The 13,733-nt window shown below is 32.6% G+C and overlaps 1 pseudogene; it reads left to right on the plus strand.

Moving 5' to 3' along the window:
* LOC129298891 (G-type lectin S-receptor-like serine/threonine-protein kinase At5g35370) overlaps positions 1 to 11,525 on the plus strand; it is a 13,054-nt pseudogene extending 1,529 nt beyond the window's left edge.
* Positions 11,526 to 13,733: the final 2,208 nt, after the last annotated feature.

Consider the following 13,733-nt stretch of genomic DNA (forward strand, 5'->3'; position numbering starts at 1 on the left):
CATAATAGTTATCACGGGTCACAGAGGAGCCCAACAGTATCTACCCCTGCCCCGAGTACAGTGGAGCTCTCCACAGTGCACTAAATGCGGGCGTCGTCATTTCGGACAGTGCTGGGTCTGTTACATTTGTGGGAAACCCGGTCACATTGCAAAGTTTTGTGGGGACAACCAGGGCTCAAATATGAAGAACCCTTCCCAATATCCTACTGTCTCTGGCCGTGTGTTTGCTCTTACTCAGGACACCATGAACTCCCCAGATGCCATTAGAGGTAACATCAAAATCCTTCATCATGATATTGTTGCACTATTTGATTCGAGTGCTACACACTCTTTTATTTCTGAAACTTGTGTAAAGAACCTTGATTTGCCTGTGTGTATTTTACCTTTTGCTATGAATGTGTCTACTCCTGCGGGGATAATCTGTAAGGACTGCTAAGGCATGTCTTAACCTAGTAGTCGAGTTTAAAAATAGGAAAACAACTATTAATTACTTAATTATCCTACCACTGAGAGGTATGGATGTAATTGTGGGAATGAATTGGATGGCTACAAATGGTGCTATCCTAGATTGTAGAGAGAGGAGTGTGTCTTTATCTTCTTTGTCGGTGACCCCAGTCGAGACTCAAGATCATGTTTTCTTATCGGCGGCACAAGTTGATAGATGTATGAAGAAGGGTTGCCAGGCCTACATGGTTTTCTTCTCTATCCAAGCTGAGATTGATGAAGGCGTGAAGAATATCCCAATTGTCAAAGAATTTGCGGATGTATTTCCAGACGAAGTCTCCGGTTTACCCCCAAAGCGCGAGGTAGAGTTCTCAATTGAATTGGTACCGGTACAGGGCCAATTTCTAAGGCTCCTTATCGGATGTCCCCTTCAGAGTTAGCGGAACTGAAAAAGCAAATTGAAAGCTACTTGAGAAGGGTTTCATCAGACCGAGTGTTTCACCTTGGGGATCTCCAGTCCTTTTTGTAAAGAAGCGGGACAGAAGCCTCTGATTGTGCATTGATTATAGACAATTGAACAAAGTAACCATCAAGAACAAATATCCACTTCCGAGAATCGATGATTTGCTGGATAGCTTGTGGGATCCGCAGTTTTCTCAAAGATTGACTTAAGGTCAGGGTACCACCAATTGAGAGTGAGAGTAGAGGATATACCTAAGATAGCATTTCGGACGAGATATGGGCATTATGAATTCATGGTGATGCCGTTTGGACTTATGAATGCTCCTGCAGAGTATTCATGGATTACATGAATAGGATCTTTCGACCTTATTTAGATAAGTTTGTAGTAGTGTTATTGATGACATTCTTATTTATTCAAAGGATGAGGAGGCTCATGGTGAGCATTTAAGAATCGTCTTGCAAGTTTTGAGGGAACTTAAGCTTTATGCCAAATTAAACAAGTGTGAATTTTGGCTCCAAGAAGTAGTAAAGTTTTTGGGCCATGTTGTGTCCAGAGACGGAGTTACGGTGGATCCTAGCAAGATTGATGCAGTGATGAAGTGGGAACAGCCCAAATCTGTTACAGAGATACGAAGCTTTTTAGGTTTAGCAGGTTATTATCGTCGCTTTATTAAGGGATTTTCGCAAATTGCGATGCCCTTAACTAAGCTGACTAAGAAGGATGCCCCATTTATTTGGACTGACAAATGTGAAGCTGCTTTCAAGAATTGAAAAAGAGGTTAACCATACTCCAGAGTTGACTATTCCTGACCCTGTGGTGCCGTACACTCTGTACACTGATGCTTCTTTAAAGGGTTTAGGATGTGTTTTGATGCAAAATGACCGAGTGGTTGCCTATTCCTCCAGATAGTTGAGACCACACGAGGAAAATTACCTTACTCATGATTTGGAGTTAGCTTGCAGTTGTGTTTGCTCTGAAGATATGGAGACACTACTTGTATGGATCTAAGTTTCAAATCTTCAGTGACCATAAGAGCCTGAAGTATTTATTTGATCAAAAAGAGCTTAATATGAGGCAGCGACGATGGATGGAATTTTTGAAGGATTATGACTTTGAATTACATTACCATTCGGGTAAGGCTAACGTGGTAGCTGACGCCTTAAGTAAGAAGACTATTCATGCTGCGCATTTGATGGTTCATGAATATCATTTGTGGAACAGTTTTCATGATGTTCCAGTGGATGTGATTGAACATCAAATGGCCGCACTCCAGGTAGTAAACTTTGAGAGCAAATTTTGGGAAGATCTCAGAGTCTCACAGCAGAGTGATGACTACTTGAAGAATATAAGGAAGGAGATAGTGGTAGGTAAAGCCCTAAATTTTACCATCTCTGATGACACAGTGATGATATATAAAGGTAGAGTTTGTGTACCTAATGATCCAAGATTGAGGAATATCCTTTTAGAAGAGGCTCATAGGAGCAAATATACAATTCATCCCGGTTATAACTAAAATGTACCATGATTTGAAGCGAGGGTTGGTGGTGGCCAGGAATGAAAAAAGATGTAACCGAATTTGTTTCTAGATGTTAACGTGTCAGAAGATAAAGATAGAACATCAGAAGCCAGCTGGAACATTGCAACCGTTAGATATTCCAAAGTGGAAATGGGATGATATTTCCATGGATTTCATCACTGGATTGCCAAGAACACCCTCGAGTAAGGATGCTATTTGGTGATAGTAGACCAACTCACCAAATCGGCTCACTTTTTGGCGATCAAGTTTACCTCTACATTAGAGAAATTTGCTGAGATATACATTAAGGAGATAGTTAGACTTCATGGTATACCCTCTAGAATTGTGTCAGATCATGACCCAAGGTTCACTTCAAACTTTTGGGGTGTGCTACAGAAGGCTATGGGTACCAGACTGAGTTTAGCACCGCATACCACCCCCAAACAGATGGACAAACAGAGAGGACGATCCAGACTTTGGAGGACATGTTGAGAGTGTGCCATTGAACTACCAGGTAGTTGGGATAATCATTGCCATTAGCTGAATTTGCTTATAATAACAGCTATCATTCTAGTATTGGGATGGCGCCTTATGAGGCCTTGTATGGAAGAAAGTGCAGATCACCTTTGTGTTGGACAGAATTAAATGAGAGGAGTATCATTGGTCCAGAAATTGTAGAGCAGACCACCCAGAAGATTGCAATGATTAAGCAAAAATTGCTAACCGCTCAGAGCCGACAGAAGAGCTATGCTGATAAGAGGAGACGGCCGTTAGAGTTTGAAGTAGGAGATCATGTATTTTTGAAGGTTTCTCCAGTGACAGGCATTGGTAGATCCATTAAGGCAAAGAAATTGACACCTAGATTTATGGGCCTGTATGAGATCTTGGAGCGAATTGGATCTGCTGCATATAGAGTTGCATTACCTCCACAAATTGCAGGTATCCATAATGTGTTCCACGTATCACAGTTAAAGAAGTACAACCCAGATCCCTCCCATGTTATTGAACTGAAGAAGTGGAATTGAGGGAGAATTTGACCTTTAGATCCGAACCGGAGCGAATTGAGGACTTTAAGGACAAACAACTACGCAATAAGACCATCCGACTTGTGAAGGTGATTTGGAAGGGTGGAGCCCTAGGTGATGCTACTTGGGAGACCGAGGAGAGTATGAGGCGAGATTATCCACATTTATTTGCTTAGGTACATAGTTTCTAAGCTTACCAGCATTAAATTTTGAGGACAAAATTTTCTAAAAGGAGGGGAGAATTGTAACATCCTGATTTTTATATAATAAAGAAATTGTGGAATTTAGGTTTTGAGGAAAAAAAATGATAATAATAGGAATTTATATTTTTGAGGTTATTTAGAAACGATATTATGGTTAGGTATTTAATTATGAATTTAACAATTTAAATTTAAATCACATAAGCAATATTTAGTTAAGATATAATACATAAATAATTTTTATTGTGTGTTAAAAAAAAAAGAGAAGGTAGAAGGAACAAAAAAAAAAGGGGTGGAAGGTTGTTGTTTCTAAGTCCCACATTGGTTAGATGAGGGAAGAGAAGAGGTTCCTTCATGTATAAAAAGGAGGGGGGGTGTGTGCATTAGGAAGCATGAGAGGCTAAGATGCAATTTAGAGGAAATTGCAACTTTTGGCCCAAAGGTTTGAATAATTAAATTCGAACCTATAGTTTTTTTTAATATAATTTTGGGACCACAATCCCATTTTATATTATTTTCTCTCTTTCTCTCACGTTGCTCGGCGTTTTTCTCGCAAGGGGGATTATTTTTTTCTTCAGGTATGTTCTAACTTTCCTGTTTAAATTAGCATTTAAAAATTTATTTAATTACAAAATTAATTTTTAGTTATTTTCTAAATAATATTAGCTTTCTAGTGATATGATTTATTTTATAGGATAGAGTAAATATTCTGATTAGCATTTTTTTCTATAGATAGTTAATCTGATGATATGATAGATTAAAAATATAGGTTAAAACTCTTAGGGATATAATAAATATTATAGAATATTTTCTTCTTGAGGTTGAAACTCATGTTTAAGAATTTTTGAGTTAAAATCTAGATCTATATGGTTGAATTTATGTGGAATCTGAGACGTAGGGATAAACCTATGAATTAAAATATTTATTTAAGTATGAATAGGTATTTTTGAGGTTATAGAAAGGTGATTTGAGGCTTCAGGATAATTCTAAAATTTTTAATTTATTTTTGGATAAATTTTTAGAATATAGAAGGATGAAATTGTGATACTAGAAGTGAATTGAGGATAAAAAAAAATAGTCATTAGGGTACGAGAATTTAGAAAAGAATTTGGGAAGTTAAATGAGGCATAAATCTTAAATTAGTGTTAATATGGACTATAAGATCTAAGACTTTCTAACTCTTTAAATTAGAGTTATTTATTTAATGTAAAATTAATATATAGTATTGTGAAATAATTATGCAGATTATATTGACAAAGATAGTGGTGAAAAAGGAGTTGTGAAGGGGAACTTGTTATTCAAGACACAAGGTAACCATTATTAATGTGTTGTGATGAGTGTGTTTGTGAATGGTGGTTATGTGTTGACTTGTTGTTTGGAAAAACTATGAATTATTGAAAATAAATACTGTTATATACTTGTTTGAAATTATTGCCAAGTGGGTTAAAAATTTATTTTTGTTTATCATGATGAGATATTATTGTTCGGATATATTCTTGTTTGGATATTTGAATTATGCATGACTTGTCAGGGTATTTAATGTATGGTGTTAATGGAAATTTCTGTTCGGTTAATTATTACCACGTGGTAAGCCCTCATTGGACCCAATGAGTGGCGTGTCGCTTGGTCCAACTCACCTTTGGCCGGGTGATTTGGCGTCCGAGCAGGGCGAAAGGAGGATATAAGGTGTAGTCAGCATTAAATTAAATACTTGTTCGGTTTGTTTGAAAGTATTGTTCGGTTAAATGTTTGTGTGCCCACTTAGCAATCGCATGATTAGTTACATCCGCATGCATCATTACATATAATTTTTGGTTACTGGGACTTTTAAGTCTCATTCCCCGTTGTTAATATTTTTACAGGAGCGAGCCCGAGGAGAAAGCACCAGAGGTGTAACTATGGTGTATGAAACACCATCTTTTACGTTGCCTCTTATTTTGGATTATACAATGTATCTTGTGCCAACTTAGGACATATCTTCTTTGTGAAGCATGTAAACTCTAATCCTTTATTAAAAGTATTTATTTGACCAAGAGGATTATGTTTGTCTCTCTTGATTCATGACCTAATTTAATATCATGCCATGAGGATCCTGACTGTCCCTCATGGTTCTAATTGCTTTTTTGAGATATTTTAAGACTTGTGGTATATTGTCTTGGATGTATCATGGTAAGAAAATTTTCTACCATGATAATGATTTTAATAATTTGCGAAAAATCGGTTTGTAAATTTGAGGGTGTTACATAGTTCGAATTATCGGCTTTTTAATAATAGGGAGGAAGGGAAGAGAAATTATTGAGTATAATTACACATTGAGGTGGAGACATAATAGACATTAGTTTACTACATATTGTTATATTAAATTTTTTATTTTGTTTAAATATAATATAGAATTTGGTTTAATAGAAATCAAGTTCTATACCTTTTTTGAAGAAAAAAAAATCGGACAGATTGCGCAAAAAGAATTAAAACTCTGCGTCATTAAAGTCGAATTTTAAAATTTATAGTGCTTAAAAAAAATATTTTTAAAATATAATATATTGATAATTTTTTTTTTTGGTAGTATCATGATCCAATGTCAAAGGATTGGTTTTTATCCCTGTGCATGCATCTTGGAACAGATTTTTCTTCTCGCCCATCATCTTTACCATTCCCACCTCCGTCCCATTTAAAATCTTTAATTAGTCTTTTCATTATCATTTGACTGATTGATATCTACATATACCCAACCTCAGTATCATTTCTTTTCTTCTAGATATAAATTTTCAATTTTCAATATGGGGTGCTGGTTCCTTGACACGGGTAGAAATTATATGTAAAATTGTACCCTGATTTTAGCGTTTATGGTATTTTAAATTAAATTTTATACATAAAAATAACTAAAAAGAGGGCTTTTTTCATTTTAAATTTTTCATTTTTTGGCTGCTTGTTATTCCTGCATCGAATAATATCAAGCAGAATAAAACCATCAAATTTATTATTTCATATTTTTATAATTAATCTGCAATATAATTAAGTTATACTCTCTCTATTAAAAAATATAAAATTTTTTTGAAGAATTGAATGTAAAAAAATATAAAATATTTTTAATTTTTTGCCCTACTGATAATAACTTTATATTTATTATAGAGTGTTTAATAAAGATAAATATAAAATATAAGATTAATTGAAAAGTAATAACTATTTTTTTAAAAGATAAAATTTAATTAAAATATTTTTATATTTTAAAGGAGGGAGTAATATTTGATAGTTATAGAATTATAGGTACTTCTTTGATGCTTCAAATAAATTATTTTTATTAATTATTTGACGAAACTGATAACTATTGGTATTTCTTAACACAAACACATCATGCATACATATATCATGCATATATATCATCATTTGCGACTCAGTGAAGCAAATGTTAATTGGTTTGAAGATGTATAGACGCGTTTCATTCATTTCTCGGTCGTCTATACGTACAGTAGCCGAGCCAAGTCGATTGCGTATCGATCACGGTCTGCGACTTGAGTTAGATATGTAGAACAACCAAGAATAAAACCTTCAAGTAAGTTATTACTCGAAATTTTTCTCCAAGATAACCGAGGATCCAGAAGAATGGTTCCACCGGTTTATGTGTTCATCATCATCTTCTTGTTTTCTGATTCTGCTTCTGGGGAGGATTGTCCATCTACCTTGACTGTGGAAATCTGGGCCAGCTGGGCTTCCCTCTCACCACTTGGGCACGACAGGACTGTGGAATGTGGCTATTCACGGCTGTGAAAAACCCAAACGCAACAAAAACTGTGCAATTCAGTGGAGGAAAAGAGATTCAAGTGACTGGTACAGGCGACGGGTTTTATAAAGTCTATCTGAGAGACGCGGTTCTGGAAAAGAGCCTGGCAAATGAGAGCTGTGACGCCTTCAACAGCAATATTACTCTTCCTGCTAGCTCAGCCCTGGGTTATTTCGAGTTGGATCCTAATACTGGATATATAACACTGTATAAGTGCAATGCTACGCTCAACAAAAGCTCTCATCGATGGGAATTTACAGATTTACAGGCTGTGTTGAGAGTACGGGTGAGACGATCTACTTCGGAAACCATACAAAGATCTAATGATACTCCACCTGCTTTAGCAGCATGTTCATGGATTCAGCTTCCAGCAGCGGCTGAATCGTTTGCAGCTGGGAACCCATTTGTATCCCTAGATTCAGGATAACCCATTCAAGCTCGACTTTCTAGTCACTGTTCTCGATGTGTTTCTGATAGAGGCTTCTGCCGACTTAACTCCCAAGGACAATTTTACTGTTCCCAATTCACAGGTATGCACCATATAATGTTTAAAGTGAAAAATTCTCAGGAATATTGATAACGATACTTCCTCCAATCCTAAACTACTTTTTTAATCTGAGTTACGTTGTTTCAATTTTATACTTTTATCAACTATAATAGGTTTGGACATTTTCAAACCACGTTATGACTTAGAACAGTCAGCTCTCTCTCGAGAATTCTTTCAACTTAATTGATAAAATAAAAGTTTCTTATCAAATGATTCATCTCAAGGCGAATACATGACACTATTTACATTAGTTTCCTAGATACCAAATTCTAGACTACAACGTTAAGGCTAAATGGGAGTTATACAATGGTTAATAATGAGCTTAATTAATGAGGGGGTTGCATTTTATCTAATGAGGATGGTTGGTTGGTGCCTTGGTGAGATATTCAGGAGGGAGGCATGTACGATCGATCGGAGTGAAGACCCGAGTGACAGTTTATAAAAAAATTAATAATAAACAGAAATTTTAATAGATTAAAATTTTTAAATTCATTTATCTATATGCGATCACAAATATTTAAATTTATTTCAATATATACGGTTGGGTATTTGTATTTTGTTTCATATATAAATATAAGATTTATATCAAAATTGTTACTCTCTTATCATTATTTTGCCTCAAAAATTTTCACCATATATTCCAAATTAAAAAAAATTACAATCTATATATCATAAATTAATCACGATATATATATATATATATATAAGTATTTTTAATGATTTTAAAAGAAAAAAATAAATGAATGATGTCACTGGAAAATATAACAAATGCATAATATAAAGATTTTTATTAGATAAAAAATAGAAAAAATGATTTCACTCAAGTAAATAAAATTAAATTGACATTTCGTTTCATCTCAATCTAGGTTTTATGAGATGGGGCTTCCATCAAATATTTCTTTCTTTAGTTTTTCCTATCCTGTCAAGTGAATTCTCTTGAGCATCTCTCCCACTCACATTTCCACTAACTTTATATCACAATAACCACCCCTTTCTTCCATATAATTATTTTTACCGAACATTTCTTTCTCACTATCAAATATCTCTCTTTCACACACACACACAGTAGTTAGAAGAAACTTGACTCTGTATTTTCATTTTTAACTTTTATTGATCTAATCTATTTTGATTTTAGTTTTTAATTTCTTTCTCATCGAATACTTGACAAGAGAGGAAACTGACTTCAAAAAAAAAGAAGAAGAAGACGAAGAGACAAGAGAAAGAAAACGATTACAAAAGGGAAACAAAAAGGAGTGCTGATCTGTTATATGTTTACCATGCATATAAGAATGCTGTAGCCTTCTAACTGAAAATTTCAAGTGTGTATTATCAGCAAAGAAATTAACCGCATGCTCACAGTCATCTCACAGTTGCATGATAGAGTTTAGCACTTTCAAACAACTATAATATAAAATCCTATTTACTAATATATTTTTTCGTTTTTTTCTTTTTCCTTTTTGCTTACAGTTGCAGAAAATCCATCGCCGGCGATAGGTAACGGATCAACCTCCCTCTCTCATATAAATTATAGTGGCGCCATGCAAATAAGTTGGCTTATTAATTCATGATTAATTATTTAATCTCTTTGCTTATAATTGCAGAAAATTCAAGGCCTGGCAGGATGAAATTTATAATAGGTAATGGATCAACCTCTTTTTCAGTTAGAATGGATCAAGCAAATAATTTGTATTATTCACAGCTTGTCAATGATTTTATTTCTTATACTTATGATATTTCATATTCATATATTGATTATAGTGATATAGTATAATATAAAAAATGTATATTAATATGTTCTAGAAAAAGGTTATGGAAGTTATTTACTTTGACTGAAAATATATTGATTTGCATAAAATTTAAATTGAAAATTGTAAAAATAGAATTAAAAATGTATAGGAGTGAACAAATGAAAAAGCTATAGAAATCGAAGAAAATTAACAGTAATATAATAAACAGAAGTAGTATACAGAAGAAATGTTGAATTATTGCGCTCCTATCGGGAAAAACATAAATATTCAACTAGATTTAGATATAGCCAGAAAGACAACAGAAGTTTAATTCAAAGATTACAATATTTTCTCTCATTTATTTTAGACTACTTTGTTTTCAAGCATCCTGACTATTATTACCCCTGGTCTTTATTATAGTGTGCATTTTAGAAACATTCTTTGGTTTTTAATATAAAATATTTGATGGCGTATTAATTATATTTTTAATATTACCCATATTTAAATTTATTATTATGAGAGAGAATGTAATGCAATTTAATTTTTTATTAATCTATTTTCACACAAAAAATTAACTTACTAACTACATTTCTTTGGTTTTGGATTGAGCTTTATAATAAAGCGGAGCGGAGAGAGTACATTTTATTGTTGAAATTGATAAATAAGCCATATTATCTAATCTACTCAATGATTTATACCTACTATATGTGACAGTATAACAAGTGGAACAATTGGTGGAACATTGCTAATATGCAGTATTATTTTTTGTTGTATAATCAAATCATTGAGGCAGAAAATAGAGTTCTTGAAGAAATCAAGGGCTGACCAAAAACATCGAGGCGTTCATTAGAAACCAAGGACCTCTAGCTCTTAACAAGATATAAATCTGCAGAGGTGAAGAAAATGACCAAATCTTTTCAAGTTAAATTGGGACAAGGTGGTTGTGGTGCTGTATACAAAAGGAGAACTACTCAATGGTTGTCCTTTTGCTGTCCAGTTATTGAAGTCATCAAAAGGGAATGGGGAAGACTTCATCAATGAGGTTGCTAGCATCAGTAAAACTTCCCATATAGATGTTGTTACCCTTCTTGGTTTTCGTTTGGAAGGCCAAAAAAAGGCTCTTATATATGAATTTATGTCAAATGGATCTCTTGACAAGTTCATTAATCAAAATAGGGAAGATAAAACTAGTAGTTCATCCTTGACTTGGACAACTCGATGACTTGGAATACTTGTACAGAGGATGCAACAAACCAATTCTGCATTTTGATATAAAGCCACATAACATCCTTTTAGATGAAGGTTTTTGCCCCAAAATCTCAGATTTTGGACTTGCAAAGCCGGTCCAAGGAAAGAAAGCATTGTTTCAATTTCAGAAGCCCGAGAAAACTATCGGATATCTTGCTCCAGAAGTTTGAAATAGAAATATTATATTGGAGGAGTTTCCCATAAATATGATATTTTTAGTTATGGAATGCTGTTATTGGATATGGATGGCGAGAGAAAGAATAATATGAATGTTGGAGACCACCCACAGAGATTTATTTTCCGGATTGGATTTATGAGAAACTTGAGGAATGCAGCAAGTTGGGACACGATGGGGCAAAACACCATGGAAGAAAATGATATTGCAAGGAGAATGACGATTGTGGGTTTGTCGTGTATTCAAACATTTCTAACTTGAAGACCTATAATTTGTAGAGTTATTGAAATGTTAGACGGAAGCTTAGACTCTCTAGAAACGCCACCAAAACCCTCATGCTTTCCCTCCAAGATTAGAACAAGAGTCTTTTGCAACATGCAATACCAACTCGAAAAATGTTGATCTCGAAAGCTCTTCCCTAATGTTGGAGACCCACCAGTTATTTTACATATTTTATTTCCATATTTATTCGTTGGACTTTTGGACTTTCAGCCAATTTGAGGGGAAAATACCTAGGTTTTTTCAATTATCAATAAATACTACTCAAGGCATTCTTGGGACACTTTTGAGGAAGAACTTTAAGGAGGTCATGGATTAGATTAAAGTTGTAGATATTTCTCTAATTAAGGATCAGCATCTTAAGGGATTTATCTCAATTTTTATCTCTTCTTTCTCTTTACTCTTTTAAGAATTTATTAATCATGAATTTCTTGTTTATTTCCTTATGGATTTCTAAATTTCAAAGCTACGGACCTGGGGGAGACATTTTTGAGTTTTATATATTTGTTTTTTATTTTTGATTATTGGCGGGTTTGGATATTTTATATTTATAAAAATAATTTGAACTCTCCTTTTTATTTATCTTGCTCGTGCATAATATAATACTTATAATTAATTAAGGCTAGAGAAAGACTTAAGATAATGTGTGATGCTTATAGTCAAAGCTCAAGTATGGGTTTAATGGATTAAATAATTAGTTGAGAGATAATTATTAATTAATTTGGTACGACTTATTATGTAGAGAGATTAATACCATGTATTCGTGCTGATTGTTGTAGAGTCAAATGTTTAAATTTAAATTAATCTTCTTAAATAGGTGAATGGCCAATTCTTTGGTGTTGTCCTATTCTTTGATTTTCACCACTTTTCTTAGCTCTCTTTAATTTCATTAATACTTGACAAGACGAAATTTAAAAGTTTTTTTCTAGCTCTTACTATAAGAAGTTAGATTAATTAATTTTTTTCCATTTTTATCATCTGTTATTTAGTGCCATTTGAATTCCTAGAATAAAATTTACTGTAATTTGTTATTAATTATAAAGAAGAGTAAAATTAAAAAGTTACATATTTTTTAAATAATTTTTAGGATATAACTATCATTCCTAATAAGCATGAAGTTTGTTAACTTTATCTAATATCAAGGATTGGAGTAATATTTATTTTTTTAATTTTTTTATAATTATTCAAACTATAATTAAGTATTCTTATAATAATACTTTCTCCAGTTCGAAATAAAGCGTCCTTTAATAATAATAATAATAATAATAATAATAATAATAATAAAATTTACATGCAAATAAAATCCTTGTTATCAAATAAAATCCTTGTTATCATGAACATCAATATTATTTTTTCTTCTTACCCTTAGTTTTAATTTATGAGAAGTAAGAAGAAAGCCATAAATTCACAACAATAATTTAGGTTAACAAATACAGAGGTAAAATAATTTTTTTAACAAATACTAATTGCTTATACTTTGAATCAAGATTAGTTAGAAAAAAATACTTATATTTTGAATTCAAGAAAGTAGAATTTATAACCTTCATATGGTTTTGTTTGATCTGCCTAAAAAAAAAATACTCTAGGTGATTTTATTTATAGATGGGAATATAGCTCAGGCTTCATAGGCAGCCCATTTAAGTCTTTCTTTTTTTATTAGGATTCAAGCTTTAAAAAGATCAAAAAACTTGAGTATAATTGGAGTTCTAAACCTAACCTAATATGTAAAAAGGGTTGGGTGGCTTTTAGACTTTTTTTTTACTACTAAAAAATAAAATATTTTTATTTTTTAAGTTAAATTTATACTTTCTTCGTTTAAAAATGTAAGGTATTTTTAACCAAATCTTACCCTCAATAAAGTATTATCTACTTTTAAACTAATTCTATCTTTTCATATTTATCACTATTAAACACTCTATAATAAATATAAAGTCACTTATTAATAGGAGTACTCTTAAAAAAAAGGTGATGATTATACTTCAAAAGATTAAAAATACCTTATATTTTTTAACATTTAACTCCTCAAAAAATACTTTTATATTTTTAACAGAAGGAGTAATTTATAACATATGTTTATATTTTAAAATTAAAATTTATTACTTATTTAATTTTTGAATATTATAATTTATATTAAAAAATATATATATAATTATAATATAAAAATTAGTTTTTTAAAAATTTCCAAAAAATAAAAAAACTGTACGGGCATGGCTCTTAGTTCAATGAATGAGAGCCGGGTTTAAAAAATAATTGATTTTACAACAATAGTAGTTGTTATTGGGGACATTCTTCCCTTAGAAGTGTTGGAAAGTGTGCCGATGGTCAAGAATG

The sequence above is a fragment of the Prosopis cineraria genome, unplaced genomic scaffold (assembly GCF_029017545.1).
Source record: "Prosopis cineraria cultivar Desert tree isolate PC_DT_omini unplaced genomic scaffold, ASM2901754v1 PC1, whole genome shotgun sequence".
NCBI lineage: Eukaryota > Viridiplantae > Streptophyta > Magnoliopsida > Fabales > Fabaceae > Prosopis > Prosopis cineraria.